The 14,548-nt window shown below is 42.0% G+C and overlaps 1 pseudogene; it reads left to right on the forward strand.

Moving 5' to 3' along the window:
* Positions 1-9,767: 9,767 nt before the first annotated feature.
* LOC123150688 (agamous-like MADS-box protein AGL80) lies at positions 9,768-10,478 on the forward strand (annotated as a pseudogene).
* The last annotated feature ends 4,070 nt before the right edge of the window (positions 10,479-14,548 follow it).

Below are 14,548 nucleotides of genomic sequence, written 5' to 3' on the forward strand. Positions count from 1 at the left end.
AGCCTTGTTTTGGCATATATAATGGATTCTAGTACCAGTTTACACAAATTGGGTAATTCCTATGGATATCGCAGAATATAATATATTCATAGAATTGATCATAATTCCAAATTTCATCTTATAGAAAATACTAATTGTTCAAAGATCGAAGCAGCAACATCTAATATAGAGAGATGGAAAATAAATAATGATAAAAAGCTGACAAATTACAGGATGACAGTCCTATCCTTGATGCTTTGAAAATTTGTTTAGTTTAACTAAGAATCTGCATGTTTGGCAACACTGGAGGAATTTTAGTTTGCTAGTCTGTTAAGAGGGCATTCTCTTCAATGAACTATTTAGAAACAAGCTGAGAAGCATGAGATACAGAGAGAAATCAATAACAAAAATCCAATTAGCAAGGTGAATACATCTAATTTCGATGAACAAATCATATGTACTGCTATGTGAACCTAGGGATTTAAAATTGAAGACCGATGTGTGCAAAGATCAGTACCAGAGGGTGCGGGGGATGGAGAACGTGCACGTACCGCTGGAATCTGGATGACGCGCTGCTTGCCCATGCCTGCCGCCGGTTCGTGACCTAGATCGTTGGGAACAGGGAAGGTAACTGAACCAGCGATGGATGCATGCCGTGCGCGCACGGTGCACCCTGAAGCAGTTTGGGCCTATGGGCCATGGGGTGGGTGGTGAGGGAGGATTGCAAGCTGGGCTAGCCTCTGTTTTTGGGCTGAATTGGTTAGGTAGCACGTTTGTTGCATCAGTTTCGTTTTTTCTTGTACATACACATGATATACAGTATATATATCTAGTTTCTTGCCGAAAATAATGGGTATTCAACTGAATACCCTTGAATTGAGGTGGGCCCGCCCCTGGCGCGTGTGGTTTCTGCGGTCTTTCGAACCCTGGCTGCCCTGATGCTTGACGTGGTCGCGTAGTGGCCGGACTGCGTTGCTCCTGTCCGGCGTCCATGCAGAACGCGCAGATGATGCGCTGGTCTCCTAATTTGCTGGCTCGTTCGGCCGGCCTGCGCTGCTCCTCGCGTCACGCCGCATGTTGACGTAGAGCGGACGTGGTGATGGAGGGTAGTCGAGGAAGGAGTCCAAACGTGAACATAGCGTCTCGCTTGGAGCTGCTGGGTCCGGCGGGCGGATGGTTGATGCAGAGACCATGCGTGCGGCCGTGATGCTTGCCGGCTGGATCGGATCAAATCGTCAGGATCCCGCGGGCGCTTGGGGAAGCCGTCGACTGCACGGGAAGAGAATCCTCGCAGGGCTGCAGATCTCCTTGATGCCATCCATGCATACATGAATATTGATTCATGGCTGGATCCACCTTGGCTACGCATAGATGCATGCGGAGACATGCAAGAGATTAATCTATAGGAGTTCGAATCCCTCCCGTAAACGGAACCTGGGTTAGTTACTCTGCATGCGTGATCGACGGCTCTGGTGTTGGAGGAGAATCTGCCGCGTGAGCCTCGAGGCCCTCGACGGCTTGGAGTCGAGCGCGCATGCTCTGCACCGCCGCGTGGTGTCCCTTAGCGGGTGCGCCGCCTAGTTCGCGCCTTGGAGCATCTAGGCGTGATCGAGCCTGCCATCAAGCCATCATCGTCAACGAATCTTGCACCAAATTTTTCCAGAATCTGAGGGTCGTCGAATTTGTTTGTAGCTAACAGAAAAGATGATCTACTGGAATTTCGAAAATTGAAACTAATCTAATCTATGGAACCAATCTGATCATTGATCGATCGGGTGCCGCGCCCCCGAGGAGAGGATATTAATCTCCCCGGGGGCGGCGCGCTGCGGAAGTGGTGAAGAAACCTAGGATCGACGTCGTGAGACTAACCGCTCTAATATCATATGGAAAATATGAAACTCTAAAGTTATGTGTTGTATTGATCTGACCCTTGTGTAGGATATATATAGGAGTACAAGAAGGGTAGAGACTTGGAGTACAAGACAAGTTACATGTGGTTTAAACTAATTCTATCTCTATCTCCTTATCTCTAACTTAAACCCAATTATATTTCTAACAGTAGTAGGTACTGTTGAAATATATTGCCCAACTCCCTTCATCAGTTTGAACTTTTGAATGAGTTGACTGGAGCATGAATTCAATATGGTATTAGAGCCAAGAGGTCTTGAGTTAAGACCCTGCCAACGCAGTATTAAATAAAAACGATTCTGCGGCCTACATCGATCCCACGTCTAAGGACTAAAATAGGCTAGACGTGAGGGGGAGTGTTGAAATATATTGCCCACCTCCCTCCATCAATTCGGACTTTTAGATGAGTTAGCTGGTGCATGAATTCAATACACATAAAGCCTGATCAGATTGGCAACGTACTCCACCTGACGGAAAGACACAAGCTCAGAAGTAGGAGGCCAAAAGTGATCAGAATAAGCATAAATTATACTATGGCCGGCTTGAAGGGGGCGGCGAAGTGGGAGGCACTGATTGTGGTGCAGAGGGGTAGTCGCATGACCAGTGGCCCGGGCTGCCGCACTTGAAGCAGCCGGGCAGCGCTATATATCGCTTAGGGCGCTGCTGTACCTAGCTTCTAGCGACACTGAGGGAAGCCTCCCCTAACGACGGGAGGCGCGAGATGGCGGCCCAGGCGCGGGAGGCCATAACCTCATTTTACTTTGTTTTTTTTACTTTTTTGTTTTTTTGCTTCCTTTTTTTATTTTTGTTTATACTTTCAAATATTCTAAATAAATATATTACAAAAAAGAGTTTGCGTAAAACATTTAAAAACTATCAACCAAACTTTTGAAAAATGTTAAATGTGTATAGGAAAATGATTCTTATCTATATAAAAAATTCAATGTGTCTGAAAAAAGTGATCATGTATTTTTAAAATGTTAATCAAGCATTTGAAAAAAGGTAATATTGTATTTTTAAAAAGTTAATATTTTATTTGAAAGATGTTAATCAAGCATTTGAAAGTATTAAAATGTGTCTAGAAAAAAAGTTGATCATGTACACAAAACCAAATCTTGTATTTCTAAAATGTAATCAAGCATTTTTTAAATGTTTAAAATGTGTATAAAAAATGTTGACCATGGATTAAAATAAATTAAACTTAATTTTGAAAATTGTTAAATGTGTATTCGGAAAAAGTTCTTGACATATACAAAAATGTACAATGAAAACCAAAACAAACAAAGAAAAACAAAAAAAGAATGAAAACTGAAAAAATAAATCAAAGAAAGAGAGAAAAAGGAAAATCGAAGAACCAAGTGCAAAAAGAATGGAAAACAGTGAAAGCCAAAAACTAAACAAAGAAAAACCAAAAAACATTGAAACCCAAGATAAAACAAGGAAAATGAGAAAGAAATAAACTGATAAAAACCATGAAAGAAATAAAATAGAAAAAAAATCAAAGTATAACTACTGAGAAAAGAAAACCAAAGTATAACTATCAAAAAACCAAAGAAAAATGGAGAAGAAATAAGAAAACCAAACCAAAAGGAGAAAAAGAAAAAAATCCTAACGAACATATCAGCAACCGACCGACCAATGAACGAAACAAGTAACACGCTATTGGGCCGGCCCATACGCGCACGTTGTGCCGGAGAGCTTCAGCGAGACGGATGCTAGTCTCGCTATAAGCGAGACATGGCATTCGTGGTGGGGATCATGGATAATGCGTTGCAGTTCTTTTGGCAAGAAATTAATGAGGTGGATTGGCGCCCTGATCTGCGGCTGTGACTATTCACTCACCCTAGCACGATCACGATGAGCCGCCGCCGGCGCTCTCAGTGGATAATGACGACCACAACTATGCAATGGTCTATGCTCGAGCCCCCCATTTCACCGTTGTTGGAACGCATGTCCTGTTTTGACTGTGTGCGCTGCTGCTTCTACTGGACAAAGCCTTATGGCTGGAGTGACCATTTGATGGTGCTGGACACACACACTTTGAGGTTTTCCATTGTTAATCTTCTCACTGGCTACCATGTAGAGCTCAGAGATCTGCATGACCAGAGCTTTGGTCTTCAGCCTCGCCCAATTGCAATTGTGATGGGCCAAGAAGGAGTCCTTGAGATGTTTTCTCTTGTCTGTCAATACGGGTCGTTTGCCCTCTACCATACCACTCTGAAGAATAATTCGCAGCAGTGGAAGCTAGAGAAGATCATACAGCTTCCTGGGCAGTATCATTCCATTTGCACTATCGGTTTAGCTGAGGGATTCTTGTTCTTCCGAGGCGCTCCAGAAGGTATTCATATTGGGAATGTGGATTGTTACTCAATGGAGTTCAAGACTTATGAAATTACTAAAGTCTGCACAAAGATGGAGAATACCTACAATCCCAGACGTGCCCTCCCATACTTTAGCTTCCCACCGCTGTTATCAGAACCAACTATCTGAACAACTGGTAAGCCTAATTATTTCCAATTTTCCATTGGGTTATTGGGCCTGGCTACCTTGTCAAACTAGCTACACGAGGTAGTTTGATGGTTTTAAGCTGATGTCTGAGTACTCTTTATTTAACTTGTTGTGTTTTCAAGAGCATAGAGTTCACATGTCATGGTCTGCTATTTTTTATTTATCTTGCTTCACTGCAATAAGATGGCTATAGGATTCTTGGGAAGCACGAATAAGCTTTTGGACAGCAATATGTTCTTAAGCTATATTTTACTCTGTAATTTTGCATTTAGGAAAGATTCCCATTGCATCAACTGCAGTTGCTTCAAAATTCTAGTCCCATGTTTATATAGAAAGTTAATTATTGTTCTATTGGGCTTGACTACCTTGTCAAACTAGCTAGTAGTCAATACATGGTTTGATTCTGCATGCAACGTTTAACTCCCATTTATGTGATTGAGAATACTAACTGAAAAGAAAGATTAGACACTAGTTTCACCAGCTAGTTTTTATTGCTCCATATCTTAGGAGAGAAAATGGCATTCACGCTTGCATCTCTATGTAGGAGTACATTGTTAGTCATACTTAGCACTTCACATTATTCATTCAGTTGAAAAGATGTTCAAAACAAGAATGTTGCATAACCTGTAAGTTGATGTTTGAAGGCTCTGAATCTAATACGTATTTGTGAGCACTCCTTATTACCATGTTCTGTTTCCAAGAACACATAGGGTTCACCTGTTACGGTCTGCCAATTTTTGTGTATATTGCTTCCAAACTGCAAAATGAGCAGCTTGGGCGCCTTTGTTCCTAAGCTATGTTGTACTCTGTGGTTTAGCCTAAATATTTGTGAGCACTCCTTATTACCATGTTCTGATCAACTGGTAAGCCTAAATATTGCCATTGGGTTCATGCATTGCTTGTTCTGCTCACATGATTATGTTGAAAATTAGTTATTGTTCTATTGGGCCTGGCTACCTTGTGAAACTAGCTAGGAGAGGTCCTAATTGATGGTTTTAAGCTGATGTCTTAGTACTCTTTATTTACCTTGTTCTGTTTTCAAGAGCATAGAGTTAACATGTTATGGTCTGCTATTTTTTACTTATCTTGCTTCACTGCAATGAGATGGCTATAGGATTCTTGGGAAGCACGAATAAGCTTTTGCGCCTTTGTTCTTAAGCTATATTTTACTTTGTAATTTTGCAAGTAGGAAAGGTTCCCATGGTTATATAGAAAGTTAATTATTGTTCTATTGGGCTTGACTACCTTGTTTTTTTACGGAGGCTTCACTACCTTGTCAAACTAGCTAGGACAAGTAGTCAATTCATGGTTTATTTATTGTTCTATCTGCATGCATGTTTAACTCCCATGTATGTGATTGAGAATGCTAGCTGAGAAGAAAAGTTACAGACTGGTTTCGACAGCTAGTTTTTATTGCTCCATATCTTTGGAGAGAAGATGGCTTTCGCGCTTGCATCTTTATGTAGGAGTACATCGTTAGTCATACTTAGCACTTACTACACATTGTTCATTCAGTTGAATGAAGATATTCAAAACAAGACTGTTGCATAAGCTGTAAGTTGATGTTTGAAGGCTCTGAATCTAATATTTGTGAGCACTCCTTATTTGCCATGTTCCGTTTCCAAGAACAGATAGGGTTCACCTGTTATGGTCTGCCAATTTTTGTGTATATTGCTTCCAAACTGCAAAATGAGCGGCGGGTGCACCTTTCTTCTTAAGCTATGTTGTACTCTGTGGTTTAGCTCATGCCTCCTTCCTAAGAGATTGGGATAGGGAAATTTCCCATTGCATCAACTGCAGTTGCTTCAAATTTCTAACTAAATGCATTTATGCAGATTTCCCATTGCATCAACTGCAGTTGCTTCAAATGTCTAACTAAGTACATTTATGCAAATCTGAGCTCGCTTGCTAGTCGTTTTGGTCTTGCTTGGGCGATCTACACCTGGGGTTGGATGGCGGATGTTCAAGATTGTCCTGATGTGGTTTGATATGTCTGCATTAGTATGAATGTAAGCAGGATATGCTGTCAGCAAGTTGAGTGTGACCAACACTGAGGTCTAAGACTCCGATTTATATTATGTACTGATGTTTGTGCTAGAAGACTTCGGTTTATGTTCCCCCTTTTAACCCATCTCCTTAGTCTAGATGAACACTGAATGTAAGCAGGATATGCTGTCAGCAAGTTGATGCTTTTATCTGCATGAGTGAGTGAATTTGTTAATTTCTCTGATTAGGATGCTTCTGATGAGTTCATCTGTAGCCCTGCAATTTCTGGATGTTTTGCGCAAATGATGACAAGTACCAATTTTCAGAGCTTCAGGTTTGTCACAAAGTTGTTGTCAAATTTGAGTTGAGAGCATCAGGTCCTCTATCAATATTCTCGGAAATTCCAGAAACCTTCCTTTCCATGTTCAAAAGGCTGAAAACAGGAGCCATAAAAAGGCGCTTGATACACCCATGAATTTGCCAGCTACTCTATTTTTTCCAGACTCTTCTAGCAACTAATACAAACTTCGTACTAGCACCTACCTCACCAGATGTGGTTCCAGGTTCCTGTTGTGTGCCATCATAGGTCTAGAAAAATATTTTCGTTAAATTTTCACAGTCCAAAGTCCAAAGTCTAATGTGCACAGAGTGTAGAGGCGTGTCTTAAATAGATTATAGAAGATTCACAGCTTCTCTATTCAATAAACATTTTTGTTAAATTTTCATGGATGAGATGAATCACATGAAACTCGGTTAATCCATGAGTTTGAATGATCACTTTAGTGCATGCTGTTTCTTTTGCCACCGGATGAACTCTTTTAAGGACAACATCACTCAAGGGCATTGTTCTTGTCCACCAGCCATTCGCATAGGTTGGTATTCTTATGTGGATGGATGTAGTATAAGTTGAAAACTTGTGACTAGTACATGAAAATTCCCATGGGTATTGTTGTAAGGTGGATGTGGAGTACCAAAATGAGTTAGTCAATTTCTGAGCACATATGGGTGCCCCCGTATTTGCGAGTTCGGTGCAGTTTTTTTTTGCTTATCTACTCCTATTCTGGTACCGAAGCAAGTAACTTTTCCAAGTGTAGTTTCTGAATCTTAACTGTCCTATAATCCCTTGCTTCCTGTTTTGATTGCTTTTTGTGAAAATACTGACTAATTATGTTCGTGGCTATGCAATGGCATTGTTGATGGCCTATGGGCAATTGGGGAGGGTACCTTTATAAGCTTATTTGATGGGGGCCTTTTTCGTCTGTTTATCTTGCTCTCTAATAACTACTGCTTGTATTGATCTATGGTAAGTCTGTCAATGACATATTCATGGCATGGGTATTGCTGTGAAGTGGACGAGCATGCTATTTTGTGGAGTACCAAAATGAGTTAGTGTCCAAAATCTTTGGTTATATGTTCCAAAATCTTGTACCCAAGTTGATAAATAGTTACGCACCTGCTGCGGTTCATCTAATAAACTGTCCTGCTGTAAATCCCTTCCTTCCTGTATCGGTCGCTTTTTGTCAGAATAAGCATTGGTTATTGACTGGTTAATTATATATGTTTGTGCCTAGGCAATGGCCGGCATAGGTGATGGGCATGGCGAAGGTGAAGCATTGGACGATAAATAAGCTGTTTTTGTCCTGGTTGCTATGCCATGGTGACTGAAAAGGCCAGCGGACCTGAAGTTTTTTTTTATGCTCTTCCTGGATATTTTACTATTTTAGACTGTGGTTTTGCTTGATGATTTTTTCTTCTTCTCACAGAATGGAAGCATTGAATAGCTCTTGCTGCAATTCACAAGGCGTTCACCCTATTTTTCCAGGTTGCTTAAAACTGTACTAACTGTATACACCTGTTCGATCAGCTAGCTAGATTCAGAAACTATATATTCTTTGACACTAGACATCAATAATATTCTTGGTCATTCTGCGTTACTGGAATAATATTGTTGGTCATTCTGCGTTACTGGAAGGATTGACTACTGCCACATGATCGAGTCCCGTTCGATGCTTATGAAGATCGTGTGGTCATTTATTTATTTGTCAGACTGATGTTTAACTCTGTTGGAAATCAAAGTGACTCACTTGATGAGACGTTGATGAACTATTTACAATTGAGGGGGGGAAAAGACCCTTGAAAAGTGGAATTTTGTGTGGGAGCTAGCTGTCTTGACACTGGACTATATCTCTGAATGCAACGCTACTTCACACAGATTGATTTTCATGACATCTATAATTCGCTGGCTAGCTACATGTGTAAAAATGGTAAAAAACAAAAGAGAAAAAAAGAGGGACCTCTCGCACCCTAAGCGAGAATCATACCACTAGACCAAATGCCCTTTATCGAATTATCAGAGGCTGGTCAATTTTAGACCAGCCTGGGATAAGAATTCTACTAAGCCCCAAAAAGTTTATCATTGATGCGCCTGAGTCGACCGGTCAATGATAATGCTCATCACCGACGCGTGGTTAGTGGCCTATCAATGATGAGGGGTAAAAGTGCTTCCAAATCTATAGTAGTTAGATGTTGTCACGGCTCGGTATTTAGAAGTGCTCATATGGGTAGCACTAGCATGTGTGTGTTCAAAGAGGTGAGTGTACGTGTGTGTTGTTTGATATGTCACAGTTTTACTATCAAAGTAATTCAACCTTTTGCATTTGTTTTCTATGTTCTTTTGTGGCGCACAAAGCATGGCAACTTATCTTGTTTTGTTTATCTCATCTTAGTCAACCACAACTAATCAAACATAGCAACCTTTTGATAGATGAATGGATTATTTCCTTTTCATGTATTTTCTGGCCTCATTTTTTGGTTAGCCGGTTGGTCGAATACTTTGAAAATCATAGTAGTATGAGAGTTAGTGCAATAGGATTTGAGCCTATTTATTTTTTATTTTCCTTCGAGCTTTCTTTGTTCCTTCCAGCGATGAGGTTTTGCGTCAGTATTTTTACTTGTTTCGTACAAAATTAGTGTCTTTATGGGCTTGACCAATAGGAGCAAGACTTGTGTTCGGTCCATTCATTTGCATGGCTTGATGGGCTTAGAAGGTTATCATTGTGTCATGCGTGAAGCGTTCCAGCGCGAGCGGACACATCGCGGGGAAACCATTAGCACATGTATGATATGTCTCGCTCCCGTCATATGGGGGAACGGTAATGGTCTATCGCGTCCAAGTTAGTAGGTTTAAATTGACGACAAATTTACATATGGGAGATCTTCTAGATATTCGATCGCGTTCACAAGTACTAAATAAGGCAATCTTCTTCGTACCTGTCACAATAAACTCTTACCAAATCACGGTGATCCCTCCATTATAAATCCACCCCTCCTCCCTCGCCGAAACCACAACTTTCTTTTCCTTCACTAGTTTTATCCTCTTGCCAACAATGGCTCACAACGAGACCCTCCAGTAGATCCCCCATGACTCGACCCGGCACCATAGATTCAAGAAGCGCCTCAAGGGCCTGATGAAGAAGGCGGACGAACTAGCCATCCTGTGCGATGCTAAGACCTGCGTACTAGTGTACGACGAGGGCAAGGCGGCGCCGGAGGTGTTCCCTTCCCAAGTCGAGGCGGTGGATATCCTGAATCAATTCAAAAACATGCTGAAGATGGGGCAATGCAAGGAGGTGATGAACCAGGAGGGCTTCATCACCAAGCGCATTGGCAAGCTCCGGGACCAGGTCGACAAGACCAACCACGAGTGCGAGGACGGCGAGATCAGGTACCTCCTTCACAAAACCATGCATGGCGACCACTCATGCCTTGTTGGCCTCAACATCGAGGAGCTCACCAGAGTTGGCTACAAGGTGGACATGCTTCTCAAGAGCATCAGCGAACGCATGTCAAAAATCCATTCCCAGGCGCCGCCGCCAGCTCCATGTGTCACCACCGACATCATAGACATGGGGTCTCCCGCATTGTATCCAGCACCACTTCAGCAGCAGGAGAGTCGGCCTGACATGGTGAGCTCCGGAGGGGACCTCGACGCCCTAGTCTATAGTGGCTATGCTGGCGCCAGCTTCTCTAGCAACGAGATGATGCAGATGCAGTCCTTTGATATGGGGTTCGGTTCGAGTCCTTTCCCTCCCATGTAAGCCAGGAGGCGAGCTACATGCGCCGATCTCTTCTCATTTTTTATTTGGCTTTGGTGGTTAGGACGAGACATTCCGTTAATTTCTTGAAATTCTTATATTCGTCTATGTGCTTCATTGTATTCATCATGTTCTTTGAGCCAAATCATATTTAATTCCAATGTAATCATTGGAATTGTTATTTAGTTGATCTCTTCTCTAGGTTGTTTATTTGGTCTCTGTTGTTTAGTTGGATGTAAGTATGGAGTTGCACCTTTTTTTGTCAGCACCTTGTTTTTTTTATGGAAAAACTTCCAACCTATTCATCATCAGTAGTGATAGTATAACAAATACCAAAAATAATAAAAATTACATCTAGATCCGTAAACCACCTAGAAACGACTACAAGCACCAAAGTGAGCCAAAGGCGCGCCGCTATCATCGCCCCTCCCTCACTGGAGCCGGGCAAAACTTGTTGTAGTAGACAGTCAGGAAATCGTCGGTCAGCACCTTGTTTTCTCAAGCATAGTTGCACCAGCTACGTGCTAGACAATTGCTTTTAATTTCATGCTATTTTTGGTGTCTTTTTTGGGGAAAGAAACGAGTTGAGGATTCTTTCTCCTAGAGCCAGCTAAATGTGATGGATGATTAATATTTGCCTGGATAAATATTTGTGAATTAGTTACCTTTTGTGACTTAATTACATGGTGACAGCTCGCCACACACAAACATCAGAAATAGCGATGCTCTACATTGTGCTCTCCTTAGTTGTACGCATGTTCTCTGTTCTTCAGACCATCCTCTGTTGTGCTCTTCTTAGTCGGAGTCATGTTCTCTGTTCTTCAGAATGTCCTTTGTTCTTTAGACCCACAAGAGGATAACATTTGCTCATCATGACAGCATTGTTGCCGATCCTAGGTGACAAGGAGACATGGTGGCCTCGCTCGCCTTCATGCTGGCGGTAGCCAAAATCTTGACTCATTCTCGGCGCGATCCCGTGGCTTCCCCGAGGCTCCCAGAGCGCCTATGGCCAGGAGTTTCTACGCACCTCTCCTTCCCATCGGTCCTCATTGTCCCACTTACCTAACCACGTTCAGCATGTAAGTTTGAGATTATGAGCTATTTCCATGATGTGTTGTGGTGTGAACAAGGTTAATTTTCTCTCTTTAAGATTTTCGTAACAGAGCTGTTACCAGATTTCCACTGCTTTTTTTTAGAGAAAAGACCAAGGCCCGACTTTAAATTAATAAATCCCAACAGAGCCAACGAGGTAGTAAGACAACACCCAAGTAGCAAAAGGTCACACCAGCACAAGGTAAACAGAATGTAGCAACATGCCACAACCGGCAACAAGGCACGCAAGCCCAAAGCTAACTAAGGAGGGAGCACTCGGAAGAAGAAGAAAGATAATGACAACCATGGTAAGCACCAACTACTATGGAGGATCCTGGGACCTAGCCAGAAGATCAGCAGCTGAGGCGCGAGCACAAGAAATGAGGAGCTCCACAACCGCCAGGTCGCCATCTTTAATCAGAGATTTCCACTGCTGCAAAAAGTTAGAAAATTTGAAGATGCAGTCAACAGCTCTGTTAGGGAACACCTGTTCAGTGGTAAATTTATTCCTGGTAGTCCATAGGATCCAACACATGGCAGAAAAACCGAACCAGAACAACCTCTTGGATTGCCCGGAAAGAGACGATGCCTGGGCTTACAGCTCCCCAAAGCTATTTGGGGCCAGGAGATGCCCATCCATTCGCGACAACTCCAGAATGATAGATCTGTGGATCGGGTAGGGTAGATTAATCCGGTGAACCTACCTTCTCCTTGTGGCTCGAGGAGCTCCAGCTACCGGCCATGGTGGATGGCGGCGGTGGTGGCAGAGAGTAGTGGTGGCGTAGCTTCCCATCAGCACTGCACTAACCCTAGATCGGTAGGGGATTAGGTGGGGTGTGCGGCGCTGGACGAACCTCGTCATGCGAGCCGCCGGCCCCCACCTCTTTATATAGTGCAGGTGACAGGGGCCCGTCACCCATAGTGGATTGAGCGCCCCCGATCAGGGCGCGGATCTAAGGGCCCGGTGGGCCGTTGGGCCCACATGGTGGAGATCATCCTAACATTCTCCCCCTTGATCTCAACTTTTACTTTTGATCTTATACTTTTACTTTCCTCGTTTCATAACAGATCAATACATAGAACATGTTTCATCGTCACAGCTCAATTGCCGATAGAATCAGACAGCCACAACGTACCTCTCTGTTTTGAAACAAATTCGTTAACCTTGGGCCCTTTTATTGTCTGGAAATTTTAGACTATACCATAAAACCCATGTCGACTGTGTGTTCTCCGAACACACTGGGCGGTAAGCCTTTAATAAGCAGATCTGCAAACAGTTGTCTGTTGCTTTTATGCCCCAAGCATTTCAACATAATTCCGGACTTTCTCCTTAACAACGTACAACTTTGTGTCAATGTGTTTGGCACCACACTTGACTCGTTGTCATAGGAGTGAATTACTTAACATGGTTATCGCTGTTGTCAACCATTATCAACTCCGGGTACAGGTCTCCTTAACCATTTTGCCTGTCCCTCAGCCTCATATCAAGCTATAAAATATCTTTGCATCACATTGATGATAATTGTTCATTCTTTGGAGCTTTTCCACACCAAAACTCCAAGTGTGAAAGTTAGCGACAATTGTGGATTTTGCTATACATTTCACAAGTCATGTCTTTGTACTCACAATATTTCGAGAGCACTTATTTCTTTCAGCATGAGGCCGATATCTTTGACTCCATTCCAGTGATCTATATATGGACTAGACATTGCCAAAACAACCCGGATATGTGAACTGTGTCAGGACAATATATTGAGCTTGCAACAGCTGAAGCATATGGTACCATATCCGTTTTCAATCTTTTCTCATCAACTTTTGGAACACCATAGTTTCCAGTTCTATTACCCTTGACTATAAGAACAGGCGTAGGTTTTCTCGCATGCATACTTTAGAGACATTTCTTAGCATGTCCATGTGATATTCCTAATACCCCTTTTATTCTTTTCTTGGTGAATCTCGATAATTATAACGAGAGACACTCTACCGAGAACATTCTTTTGAACTTTGAGGACAAGAACTTCTTTTCTCCTCCTGCAGTAGGTTGACATCACCACTAGCAAGTAGGATGTCATCCACACACACAGGATCAGGAAATGAATTTCCCATTCTATAACTTTGCACAAATACAATTGTCCTCTCATTTTCTTTAACCCAAAACAACATTTGATTGCTTTAGTCCATAAAAGACTTCTTTAGGCAGTATCCCTTGTGTTCTTTACTTTCATCTGATGTAACTCAGATCATAATATCTTTCATCTGATGTAACGCAGATCATGATGTGCTACCAACACTCATTGTAATCTATTCAGTGCAAAACGCGCAAAAACCTTTCGATTTAAGTCGTGTTTTACACCTTTACATATTTCCTTTGGAGTCACATTGAAAATTACTCATCAGTCCCGAACATCGTCGGGATTCACCAATTTCATTTCATCTCACATAGTCTCTTATCATTTAGATAAGCAGACACTTCTCAAAGCTCGAATGAGCGCTTTAAATGAGGTGGGATCAACCTCCATTTGAATTTCACTAACATAGACTTTATAGTAATCAGAAGTATCTGTTTTTCTCATTCCTTGAGACCATCAGTTTCTCAGGTACTAGCACTTCTTTCGTATGGGGATATGTTGTATAGGTCATACAGCATGCTCCCCCAGATTACTCCATCTTCACTAAAAATGGCGTATCTTTAAACTTTATAATTTGGGTTTATTCTTTTAAAACTTTCTTCTTTATGGCACTTTAAGCATCGTCTTAGTATTCCTTACTCTACTTTCAGAACTGTAAAAGATCCAGAAATACGACTATTTCTTTTCTTTAGGGGTATTAATATGACCATCATAATCCCCAGACGATCACATTCTTCATCACATTATCTAAAGTATAGGGGAGTTTCATCATTCTTAATTTGTCTCATATATCTTTCTCCCCCTCGAAATGTGGCAAGAACTTTTCTGCCACAATTTCGAAAACCATTGATA

Source organism: Triticum aestivum, chromosome 7A, assembly GCF_018294505.1.
Source record: "Triticum aestivum cultivar Chinese Spring chromosome 7A, IWGSC CS RefSeq v2.1, whole genome shotgun sequence".
Lineage (NCBI taxonomy): Eukaryota > Viridiplantae > Streptophyta > Magnoliopsida > Poales > Poaceae > Triticum > Triticum aestivum.